The sequence below is a fragment of the Pogoniulus pusillus genome, unplaced genomic scaffold (assembly GCF_015220805.1).
Source record: "Pogoniulus pusillus isolate bPogPus1 unplaced genomic scaffold, bPogPus1.pri scaffold_158_arrow_ctg1, whole genome shotgun sequence".
In the NCBI taxonomy this organism is placed as follows: domain Eukaryota; kingdom Metazoa; phylum Chordata; class Aves; order Piciformes; family Lybiidae; genus Pogoniulus; species Pogoniulus pusillus.
Genome location: NW_026974591.1, coordinates 33,258 through 45,951, shown reverse-complemented (window position 1 = coordinate 45,951; position 12,694 = coordinate 33,258).

The window sequence follows — 12,694 nt, the reverse complement described above, 5'->3', positions numbered from 1 at the left end:
CCAGTGTGTGAGGGAGCTGGAAAGCTGCAGAATGGTGCAGGGGATTCCAGGCTAGGCCATTCCTGGCTGGGTCTATAAGCAGAAGTAGTGCTTTTTCTAACCGGCATTTCTATGGTTCTTCAATGGGGCTAGGATGTAAACGTGTTTCTGCTTCAAAGGAAAGCAGCTAGGAGAAAGTTTCTTTTGCCAGTGTGTGAGGGAGCTGGAAAGCTGCAGAATGGTGCAGGGGATTCCAGGCTAGGCCATTCCTGGCTGGGTCTACACGCAGAAGTAATGCTTTTTCTAACCGGCATTTCTATGGTTCTTCAATGGGGCTAGGATGTAAACGTGTTTCTGCTTCAAAGGAAAGCAGCTAGGAGAAAGTTTCTTTTGCCAGTGTGTGACGCAGCTGGAAAGCTGCAGAATGGTGCAGGGGATTCCAGGCTAGGCCATTCCTGGCTGGGTCTATACACAGAAGTAATGCTTTTTCTAACCGGCATTTCTATGGTTCTTCAATGGGGCTAGGATGTAAACGTGTTTCTGCTTCAAAGGAAAGCAGCTAGGAGAAAGTTTCTTTTGCCAGTGTGTGAGGGAGCTGGAAAGCTGCAGAATGGTGCAGGGGATTCCAGGCTAGGCCATTCCTGGCTGGGTCTACACACAGAAGTAGTGCTTTTTCTAACCGGCATTTCTATGGTTCTTCAATGGGGCTAGGATGTAAACGTGTTTCTGCTTCAAAGGAAAGCAGCTAGGAGAAAGTTTCTTTTGCCAGTGTGTGAGGGAGCTGGAAAGCTGCAGAATGGTGCAGGGGATTCCAGGCTAGGCCATTCCTGGCTGGGTCTACACAGCAGAAGTAATGCTTTTTCTAACCGGCATTTCTATGGTTCTTCAATGGGGCTAGGATGTAAACGTGTTTCTGCTTCAAAGGAAAGCAGCTAGGAGAAAGTTTCTTTTGCCAGTGTGTGACGGCAGCTGGAAAGCTGCAGAATGGTGCAGGGGATTCCAGGCTAGGCCATTCCTGGCTGGGTCTACACAGCAGAAGTAATGCTTTTTCTAACCGGCATTTCTATGGTTCTTCAATGGGGCTAGGATGTAAACGTGTTTCTGCTTCAAAGGAAAGCAGCTAGGAGAAAGTTTCTTTTGCCAGTGTGTGAGGGAGCTGGAAAGCTGCAGAATGGTGCAGGGGATTCCAGGCTAGGCCATTCCTGGCTGGGTCTACACAGCAGAAGTAATGCTTTTTCTAACCGGCATTTCTATGGTTCTTCAATGGGGCTAGGATGTAAACGTGTTTCTGCTTCAAAGGAAAGCAGCTAGGAGAAAGTTTCTTTTGCCAGTGTGTGAGGCAGCTGGAAAGCTGCAGAATGGTGCAGGGGATTCCAGGCTAGGCCATTCCTGGCTGGGTCTACACAGCAGAAGTAATGCTTTTTCTAACCGGCATTTCTATGGTTCTTCAATGGGGCTAGGATGTAAACGTGTTTCTGCTTCAAAGGAAAGCAGCTAGGAGAAAGTTTCTTTTGCCAGTGTGTGAGGGAGCTGGAAAGCTGCAGAATGGTGCAGGGGATTCCAGGCTAGGCCATTCCTGGCTGGGTCTACACAGCAGAAGTAATGCTTTTTCTAACCGGCATTTCTATGGTTCTTCAATGGGGCTAGGATGTAAACGTGTTTCTGCTTCAAAGGAAAGCAGCTAGGAGAAAGTTTCTTTTGCCAGTGTGTGAGGGAGCTGGAAAGCTGCAGAATGGTGCAGGGGATTCCAGGCTAGGCCATTCCTGGCTGGGTCTACACACAGAAGTAATGCTTTTTCTAACCGGCATTTCTATGGTTCTTCAATGGGGCTAGGATGTAAACGTGTTTCTGCTTCAAAGGAAAGCAGCTAGGAGAAAGTTTCTTTTGCCAGTGTGTGAGGGAGCTGGAAAGCTGCAGAATGGTGCAGGGGATTCCAGGCTAGGCCATTCCTGGCTGGGTCTACACACAGAAGTAATGCTTTTTCTAACCGGCATTTCTATGGTTCTTCAATGGGGCTAGGATGTAAACGTGTTTCTGCTTCAAAGGAAAGCAGCTAGGAGAAAGTTTCTTTTGCCAGTGTGTGAGGCAGCTGGAAAGCTGCAGAATGGTGCAGGGGATTCCAGGCTAGGCCATTCCTGGCTGGGTCTACAAGCAGAAGTAATGCTTTTTCTAACCGGCATTTCTATGGTTCTTCAATGGGGCTAGGATGTAAACGTGTTTCTGCTTCAAAGGAAAGCAGCTAGGAGAAAGTTTCTTTTGCCAGTGTGTGAGGGGCTGGAAAGCTGCAGAATGGTGCAGGGGATTCCAGGCTAGGCCATTCCTGGCTGGGTCTACACGCAGAAGTAATGCTTTTTCTAACCGGCATTTCTATGGTTCTTCAATGGGGCTAGGATGTAAACGTGTTTCTGCTTCAAAGGAAAGCAGCTAGGAGAAAGTTTCTTTTGCCAGTGTGTGAGGGAGCTGGAAAGCTGCAGAATGGTGCAGGGGATTCCAGGCTAGGCCATTCCTGGCTGGGTCTACACAGCAGAAGTAATGCTTTTTCTAACCGGCATTTCTATGGTTCTTCAATGGGGCTAGGATGTAAACGTGTTTCTGCTTCAAAGGAAAGCAGCTAGGAGAAAGTTTCTTTTGCCAGTGTGTGAGGGAGCTGGAAAGCTGCAGAATGGTGCAGGGGATTCCAGGCTAGGCCATTCCTGGCTGGGTCTACACACAGAAGTAATGCTTTTTCTAACCGGCATTTCTATGGTTCTTCAATGGGGCTAGGATGTAAACGTGTTTCTGCTTCAAAGGAAAGCAGCTAGGAGAAAGTTTCTTTTGCCAGTGTGTGAGGGAGCTGGAAAGCTGCAGAATGGTGCAGGGGATTCCAGGCTAGGCCATTCCTGGCTGGGTCTACACACAGAAGTAATGCTTTTTCTAACCGGCATTTCTATGGTTCTTCAATGGGGCTAGGATGTAAACGTGTTTCTGCTTCAAAGGAAAGCAGCTAGGAGAAAGTTTCTTTTGACAGTGTGTGAGGGAGCTGGAAAGCTGCAGAATGGTGCAGGGGATTCCAGGCTAGGCCATTCCTGGCTGGGTCTACACAGCAGAAGTAATGCTTTTTCTAACCGGCATTTCTATGGTTCTTCAATGGGGCTAGGATGTAAACGTGTTTCTGCTTCAAAGGAAAGCAGCTAGGAGAAAGTTTCTTTTGCCAGTGTGTGAGGGAGCTGGAAAGCTGCAGAATGGTGCAGGGGATTCCAGGCTAGGCCATTCCTGGCTGGGTCTACACAGCAGAAGTAATGCTTTTTCTAACCGGCATTTCTATGGTTCTTCAATGGGGCTAGGATGTAAACGTGTTTCTGCTTCAAAGGAAAGCAGCTAGGAGAAAGTTTCTTTTGCCAGTGTGTGAGGGAGCTGGAAAGCTGCAGAATGGTGCAGGGGATTCCAGGCTAGGCCATTCCTGGCTGGGTCTACAAGCAGAAGTAATGCTTTTTCTAACCGGCATTTCTATGGTTCTTCAATGGGGCTAGGATGTAAACGTGTTTCTGCTTCAAAGGAAAGCAGCTAGGAGAAAGTTTCTTTTGCCAGTGTGTGAGGGAGCTGGAAAGCTGCAGAATGGTGCAGGGGATTCCAGGCTAGGCCATTCCTGGCTGGGTCTACACAGCAGAAGTAATGCTTTTTCTAACCGGCATTTCTATGGTTCTTCAATGGGGCTAGGATGTAAACGTGTTTCTGCTTCAAAGGAAAGCAGCTAGGAGAAAGTTTCTTTTGCCAGTGTGTGAGGGAGCTGGAAAGCTGCAGAATGGTGCAGGGGATTCCAGGCTAGGCCATTCCTGGCTGGGTCTACACAGCAGAAGTAATGCTTTTTCTAACCGGCATTTCTATGGTTCTTCAATGGGGCTAGGATGTAAACGTGTTTCTGCTTCAAAGGAAAGCAGCTAGGAGAAAGTTTCTTTTGCCAGTGTGTGAGGGAGCTGGAAAGCTGCAGAATGGTGCAGGGGATTCCAGGCTAGGCCATTCCTGGCTGGGTCTACACACAGAAGTAATGCTTTTTCTAACCGGCATTTCTATGGTTCTTCAATGGGGCTAGGATGTAAACGTGTTTCTGCTTCAAAGGAAAGCAGCTAGGAGAAAGTTTCTTTTGCCAGTGTGTGAGGGAGCTGGAAAGCTGCAGAATGGTGCAGGGGATTCCAGGCTAGGCCATTCCTGGCTGGGTCTACTAACAGATGTAATGCTTTTTCTAACCGGCATTTCTATGGTTCTTCAATGGGGCTAGGATGTAAACGTGTTTCTGCTTCAAAGGAAAGCAGCTAGGAGAAAGTTTCTTTTGCCAGTGTGTGAGGGAGCTGGAAAGCTGCAGAATGGTGCAGGGGATTCCAGGCTAGGCCATTCCTGGCTGGGTCTACTAGCAGAAGGAATGCTTTTTCTAACCGGCATTTCTATGGTTCTTCAATGGGGCTAGGATGTAAACGTGTTTCTGCTTCAAAGGAAAGCAGCTAGGAGAAAGTTTCTTTTGCCAGTGTGTGAGGGAGCTGGAAAGCTGCAGAATGGTGCAGGGGATTCCAGGCTAGGCCATTCCTGGCTGGGTCTACACGCAGAAGTAATGCTTTTTCTAACCGGCATTTCTATGGTTCTTCAATGGGGCTAGGATGTAAACGTGTTTCTGCTTCAAAGGAAAGCAGCTAGGAGAAAGTTTCTTTTGCCAGTGTGTGACGGAGCTGGAAAGCTGCAGAATGGTGCAGGGGATTCCAGGCTAGGCCATTCCTGGCTGGGTCTACAATCAGAAGGAATGCTTTTTCTAACCGGCATTTCTATGGTTCTTCAATGGGGCTAGGATGTAAACGTGTTTCTGCTTCAAAGGAAAGCAGCTAGGAGAAAGTTTCTTTTGCCAGTGTGTGAGGGAGCTGGAAAGCTGCAGAATGGTGCAGGGGATTCCAGGCTAGGCCATTCCTGGCTGGGTCTACACACAGAAGTAATGCTTTTTCTAACCGGCATTTCTATGGTTCTTCAATGGGGCTAGGATGTAAACGTGTTTCTGCTTCAAAGGAAAGCAGCTAGGAGAAAGTTTCTTTTGCCAGTGTGTGAGGGAGCTGGAAAGCTGCAGAATGGTGCAGGGGATTCCAGGCTAGGCCATTCCTGGCTGGGTCTACAAGCAGAAGTAATGCTTTTTCTAACCGGCATTTCTATGGTTCTTCAATGGGGCTAGGATGTAAACGTGTTTCTGCTTCAAAGGAAAGCAGCTAGGAGAAAGTTTCTTTTGCCAGTGTGTGAGGGAGCTGGAAAGCTGCAGAATGGTGCAGGGGATTCCAGGCTAGGCCATTCCTGGCTGGGTCTACAATCAGAAGGAATGCTTTTTCTAACCGGCATTTCTATGGTTCTTCAATGGGGCTAGGATGTAAACGTGTTTCTGCTTCAAAGGAAAGCAGCTAGGAGAAAGTTTCTTTTGCCAGTGTGTGAGGCAGCTGGAAAGCTGCAGAATGGTGCAGGGGATTCCAGGCTAGGCCATTCCTGGCTGGGTCTACACAGCAGAAGTAATGCTTTTTCTAACCGGCATTTCTATGGTTCTTCAATGGGGCTAGGATGTAAACGTGTTTCTGCTTCAAAGGAAAGCAGCTAGGAGAAAGTTTCTTTTGCCAGTGTGTGACGGGAGCTGGAAAGCTGCAGAATGGTGCAGGGGATTCCAGGCTAGGCCATTCCTGGCTGGGTCTACAAGCAGAAGTAATGCTTTTTCTAACCGGCATTTCTATGGTTCTTCAATGGGGCTAGGATGTAAACGTGTTTCTGCTTCAAAGGAAAGCAGCTAGGAGAAAGTTTCTTTTGCCAGTGTGTGAGGGAGCTGGAAAGCTGCAGAATGGTGCAGGGGATTCCAGGCTAGGCCATTCCTGGCTGGGTCTACACGCAGAAGTAATGCTTTTTCTAACCGGCATTTCTATGGTTCTTCAATGGGGCTAGGATGTAAACGTGTTTCTGCTTCAAAGGAAAGCAGCTAGGAGAAAGTTTCTTTTGCCAGTGTGTGACGGAGCTGGAAAGCTGCAGAATGGTGCAGGGGATTCCAGGCTAGGCCATTCCTGGCTGGGTCTACAAGCAGAAGTAATGCTTTTTCTAACCGGCATTTCTATGGTTCTTCAATGGGGCTAGGATGTAAACGTGTTTCTGCTTCAAAGGAAAGCAGCTAGGAGAAAGTTTCTTTTGCCAGTGTGTGAGGGAGCTGGAAAGCTGCAGAATGGTGCAGGGGATTCCAGGCTAGGCCATTCCTGGCTGGGTCTATAAGCAGAAGTAATGCTTTTTCTAACCGGCATTTCTATGGTTCTTCAATGGGGCTAGGATGTAAACGTGTTTCTGCTTCAAAGGAAAGCAGCTAGGAGAAAGTTTCTTTTGCCAGTGTGTGAGGGAGCTGGAAAGCTGCAGAATGGTGCAGGGGATTCCAGGCTAGGCCATTCCTGGCTGGGTCTACAAACAGAAGTAATGCTTTTTCTAACCGGCATTTCTATGGTTCTTCAATGGGGCTAGGATGTAAACGTGTTTCTGCTTCAAAGGAAAGCAGCTAGGAGAAAGTTTCTTTTGCCAGTGTGTGAGGGAGCTGGAAAGCTGCAGAATGGTGCAGGGGATTCCAGGCTAGGCCATTCCTGGCTGGGTCTATAAGCAGAAGGAATGCTTTTTCTAACCGGCATTTCTATGGTTCTTCAATGGGGCTAGGATGTAAACGTGTTTCTGCTTCAAAGGAAAGCAGCTAGGAGAAAGTTTCTTTTGCCAGTGTGTGACGCAGCTGGAAAGCTGCAGAATGGTGCAGGGGATTCCAGGCTAGGCCATTCCTGGCTGGGTCTATAAGCAGAAGGAATGCTTTTTCTAACCGGCATTTCTATGGTTCTTCAATGGGGCTAGGATGTAAACGTGTTTCTGCTTCAAAGGAAAGCAGCTAGGAGAAAGTTTCTTTTGCCAGTGTGTGAGGGAGCTGGAAAGCTGCAGAATGGTGCAGGGGATTCCAGGCTAGGCCATTCCTGGCTGGGTCTATAAGCAGAAGGAATGCTTTTTCTAACCGGCATTTCTATGGTTCTTCAATGGGGCTAGGATGTAAACGTGTTTCTGCTTCAAAGGAAAGCAGCTAGGAGAAAGTTTCTTTTGCCAGTGTGTGAGGGAGCTGGAAAGCTGCAGAATGGTGCAGGGGATTCCAGGCTAGGCCATTCCTGGCTGGGTCTATAAGCAGAAGGAATGCTTTTTCTAACCGGCATTTCTATGGTTCTTCAATGGGGCTAGGATGTAAACGTGTTTCTGCTTCAAAGGAAAGCAGCTAGGAGAAAGTTTCTTTTGCCAGTGTGTGAGGAGCTGGAAAGCTGCAGAATGGTGCAGGGGATTCCAGGCTAGGCCATTCCTGGCTGGGTCTATAAGCAGAAGGAATGCTTTTTCTAACCGGCATTTCTATGGTTCTTCAATGGGGCTAGGATGTAAACGTGTTTCTGCTTCAAAGGAAAGCAGCTAGGAGAAAGTTTCTTTTGCCAGTGTGTGAGGGAGCTATAAAGCTGCAGAATGGTGCAGGGGATTCCTGGCCAGGCCATTCCTGGCTGGGTCTATAAGCAGAAGGAATGCTTTTTCTAACGGGCATGTCTATGTTTCTTCAATGGGGCTAGGATGTAAACGTGTTTCTGCTTCAAAGAAAAGCAGCTAGGAGAAAGTTTCTTTTGCCAGTGTGTGACGCAGCTGGAAAGCTGCAGAATGGTGTAGGGGATTCCAGGCTAGGCCATTCCTGACTGGGTCTATAAGCAGAAGGATTGCTTTTTCTAACCGGGATTTCTAAGGTTCTTCAATGGGGCTAGGATGTAAACGTGTTTCTGTTTCAAAGGAAAGCAGCTAGGAGAAAGTTTCCTTTGCAAGTGTGTGAGGGACCTGGAAAGCTGCAGAATGGTGCAGGGGATTCCTGGCCAGGCCATTCCTGGCTGGGTCTATAAGCAGAAGGAGTACTTTTTCTAACCGTCATTTCTATGTTTCTTCAATAGGGCTAGGATGTAAACGTGTTTGTGCTTCAAAGGAAAGCAGGTAGGAGAAAGTTTCTTTTGCCAGTGTGTGGGGGATCTAGAAAGCTGCAGAATGGTGCAGGGGATTAAAGGCTAGGCCATTCCTGGCTAGGTCTATAAGCAGAAGGATTGCTTTTTCTAACCGGCATTTCTAAGGTTCTTCAATGGGGCTAGGATGTAAACGTGTTTCTGCTTCAAAGGAAAGCAGCTAGGAGAAAGTTTCCTTTGCAAGTGTGTGAGGGACCTGGAAAGCTACAGAATGGTGCAGGGGATTCCAGGCTAGGCCATTCCTGGCTGGGTCTATAAGCAGAAGGAGTGCTTTTTCTAACCGGCATTTCTATGGTTCTTCAATGGGGCTAGGATGTAAACGTGTTTCTGCTTCAAAGGAAAGCAGCTAGGAGAAAGTTTCTTTTGCCAGTGTGTGAGGGAGCTGGAAAGCTGCAGAATGGTGCAGGGGATTCCAGGCTAGGCCATTCCTGGCTGGGTCTATAAGCAGAAGGAGTACTTTTTCTAACCAGCATTTCTATGTTTCTTCAATAGGGCTAGGATGTAAACGTGTTTCTGCTTCAAAGGAAAGCAGCTAGGAGAAAGTTTCTTTTGCCAGTGTCTGACGCAGCTGGAAAGCTGCAGAATGGTGCAGGGGATTCCAGGCTAGGCCCTTCCTGGCTGGATCTATAAGCAGAAGGAGTGCTTTTTGTAAACCGAGTATCTACAGTTCTTCAATGGGGCTAGGATGTAAACGTGTTTCTGCTTCAAGGGAAAGCAGCTAGGAGAAAGTTTCCTTTGCCAGTGTGTGAGGGAGCTGGAAAGCTGCAGAATGGTGCAGGGGATTCCAGGCTAGGCCATTCCTGACTGGGTCTATAAGCAGAAGGAGTGCTTTTTCTAACGGGCATGTCTATGTTTCTTCAATGGGGCTAGGATGTAAACGTGTTTCTGCTTCAAAGGAAAGCAGCTAGGAGAAAGTTTCTTTTGCCAGTGTGTGAGGGAGCTGGAAAGCTACAGAATGGTGCAGGGGATTCCAGGCTAGGCCATTCCTGGCTGGGTCTATAAGCAGAAGGATTGCTTTTTCTAACCGGCATTTCTATGATTCTTCAACGGGGCTAGGATGTAAACATGTTTCTGCTTCAAAGGAAAGCAGCTAGGAGAAAGTTTCTTTTGCCAGTGTGTGAGGGAGGTGGAAAGCTGATAAAATGGTGCAGGGGATTCCAGGCTAGGCCATTCCTGGCAGGGCCTATAAGCAGAAGGAGTGCTTTTTTTAAACCGAATTTCTCTGGTTCTTCAATGGGGCTAGGATGTAAACGTGTTTCTGCTTCAAAGGAAAGCAGCTAGGAGAAAGTTTCTTTTGCCAGTGTGTGAGGGAGCTGGAAAGCTGCAGAATGGTGCAGGGGATTCCAGGCTAGGCCATTCCTGACTGGGTCTATAAGCAGAAGGACTGCTTTTTCTAACTGGCATTTCTATGGTTCTTCAATGGGGCTAGGATGTAAACGTGTTTCTGCTTCAAAGGAAAGCAGCTAGGAGAAAGTTTCTTTTGCCAGTGTGTGAGGGAGCTGGAAAGCTGCAGAATGGTGCAGGGGATTCCAGGCTAGGCCATTCCTGACCGGGTCTATAAGCAGAAGGAGTGCTTTTTCTAACTGGCATTTCTATGTTTCTTCAATGGGGCTAGGATGTAAACGTGTTTCTGCTTCAAAGGAAAGCAGCTAGGAGAAAGTTTCTTTGGCCAGTGTGTGAGGGAGCTGGAAAGCTGCAGAATGGTGCAGGGGATTCCTGTCCAGGCCATTCCTGGCTGGGTCTATAAGCAGAAGGAGTGTTTTTTTTAAACCGAATTTCTATGTTTCTTCAAGGCGCTAGGATGTAAACGTGTTTCTGCTTCAAAGGAAAGCAGCTAGGGGAAAGTTTCTTTTGCCAGTGTGTGAGGGAGCTAGAAAGCTGCAAAATGGTGCAGGGGATTAAAGGCTAGGCCATTCCTGGCTAGGTCTATAAGCAGAAGGAGTGCTTTTTCAAACCGGCATTTCTAAGGTTCTTCAATGGGGCTAGGATGTAAACGTGTTTCTGCTTCAAAGGAAAGCAGCTAGGAGAAAGTTTCCTTTGCAAGTGTGTGAGGGAGCTGGAAAGCTGTAGAATGGTGCAGGGGATTCCAGGCTAGGCCATTCCTGGCTGGGTCTATAAGCAGAAGGAGTGCTTTTTCTAACCGGCATTTCTATGGTTCTTCAATGGGGCTAGGATGTAAACGTGTTTCTACTTCAAAGGAAAGCAGCTAGGAGAAAGTTTCTTTTGCCAGTGTGTGAGGCAGCTGGAAAGCTGTAAAATGGTGCAGGGGATTCCTGAGTAGGCCATTCCTGACTGGGTCTATAAGCAGAAGGAATGCTTTTTCTAACCGGCATTTCTATGATTCTTCAATGGGGCTAGGATGTAAACGTGTTTCTGCTTCAAAGGAAAGCAGCTAGGAGAAAGTTTCTTTTGCCAGTGTGTGAGGGAGCTGGAAAGCTGCAGAATGGTGCAGGGGATTCCAGGCTAGGCCATTCCTGACTGGGTCTATAAGCAGAAGGAGTGCTTTTTTAAACCGAATTTCTATGGTTCTTCAATGGGGCTAGGATGTAAACGTGTTTCTGCTTCAAAGGAAAGCAGCTAGGAGAAAGTTTCTTTTGCCAGTGTGTGAGGGAGCTGGAAAGCTGCAGAATGGTGCAGGGGATTACAGGCTAGGCCATTCCTGGCTGGGTCTATAAGCAGAAGGAGTGCTTTTTCTAACCGGCATTTCTATGTTTCTTCAATGGGGCTAGGATGTAAACGTGTTTCTGCTTCAAAGGAAAGCAGCTAGGAGAAAGTTTCTTTTGCCAGTGTGTGAGGGAGCTGGAAAGCTGCAGAATGGTGCAGGGGATTCCAGGCTAGGCCATTCCTGGCTGGGTCTATAAGCAGAAGGAGTGCTTTTTGTAAACCGAATTTCTATGTTCTTCAATGGGGCTAGGATGTAAACGTGTTTCTGCTTCAAAGGAAAGCAGCTAGGAGAAAGTTTCTTTTGCCAGTGTGTGAGGGAGCTGGAAAGCTGCAGAATGGTGCAGGGGATTCCAGGCTAGGCCATTCCTGGCTGGGTCTATAAGCAGAAGGAGTGCTTTTTCTAACCGGAATTTCTATGTTTCTTCAATGGGGCTAGGATGTAAACGTGTTTCTGCTTCAAAGGAAAGCAGCTAGGAGAAAGTTTCTTTTGCCAGTGTGTGACGCAGCTGGAAAGCTGCAGAATGGTGCAGGGGATTCCAGGCTAGGCCATTCCTGGCTGGGTCTATAAGCAGAAGGAGTGCTTTTTCTAACCGGCATTTCTATGGTTCTTCAATGGGGCTAGGATGTAAACGTGTTTCTGCTTCAAAGGAAAGCAGCTAGGAGAAAGTTTCTTTTGCCAGTGTGTGAGGGAGCTGGAAAGCTGCAGAATGGTGCAGGGGATTCCAGGCTAGGCCATTCCTGGCTGGGTCTATAAGCAGAAGGAATGCTTTTTCTAACCGGCATTTCTATGGTTCTTCAATGGGGCTAGGATGTAAACGTGTTTCTGCTTCAAAGGAAAGCAGCTAGGAGAAAGTTTCTTTTGCCAGTGTGTGATGCAGCTGGAAAGCTGCAGAATGGTGCAGGGGATTCCAGGCTAGGCCATTCCTGGCTGGGTCTATAAGCAGAAGGAATGCTTTTTCTAACCGGCATTTCTATGGTTCTTCAATGGGGCTAGGATGTAAACGTGTTTCTGCTTCAAAGGAAAGCAGCTAGGAGAAAGTTTCTTTTGCAGTGTGTGAGGGAGCTGGAAAGCTGCAGAATGGTGCAGGGGATTCCAGGCTAGGCCATTCCTGACTGGGTCTATAAGCAGAAGGAATGCTTTTTCTAAACCGGCATTTCTATGGTTCTTCAATGGGGCTAGGATGTAAACGTGTTTCTCCTTCAAAGGAAAGCAGCTAGGAGAAAATTTCTTTTGCAAGTGTGTGAGGGAGCTGGAAAGCTACAGAATAGTGCAGGGCATTCCAGGCTAGGTCATTCCTGAGTGGGGCTATAAGCAGAAGGAGTGCTTTTCCTAAACGGCATTTCTATGGTTCTTCAATGGGGCTAGGATGTAAACGTGTTTCTGCTTCAAAGGAAAGCAGCTAGGAGAAAGTTTCTTGTGGCAGTGTGTGACGCAGCTGGAAAGCTGCTGAATGGTGTAGGGGATTCCAGGCTAGGCCATTCCTGGCTGGGTCTATAAGCAGAAGGAGTGCTTTTTCTAACCGGCATTTCTATGTTTCTTCAATGGGGCTAGGATGTAAACGTGTTTCTGCTTGAAAGGAAAGCAGCTAGGAGAAAGTTTCTTTTGCAAGTGTGTGAGGGAGCTGGAAAGCTACAGAATGGTGCAGGGGATTCCAGGCTAGGTCATTCCTGGCTGGGTCTATAAGCAGAAGGAGTGCTTTTTGTAAAGCGAATTTCTATGGTTCTTCAATGGGGCTAGGATGTAAACGTGTTTCTGCTTCAAAGGAAAGCATCTAGGAGAATGTTTCTTTTGCCAGTGTGTGAGGGAGCTGGGAAGCTGCAGAATGGTGCAGGGGATTCCAGGCTAGGCCATTCCTGGCTGGGTCTATAAGCAGAAGAAGTGCTTTTTCTAAACCGCATTTGTATTGTTCTTCAATGGGGCTAGGATCCAAACGTGTGAGGGAGCTGGAAAGACAGTTAAGGCAGTCCTATGTTTTGTGATTTGTCTTTTTTCCTACAATTCTAGTTTTGGCTCA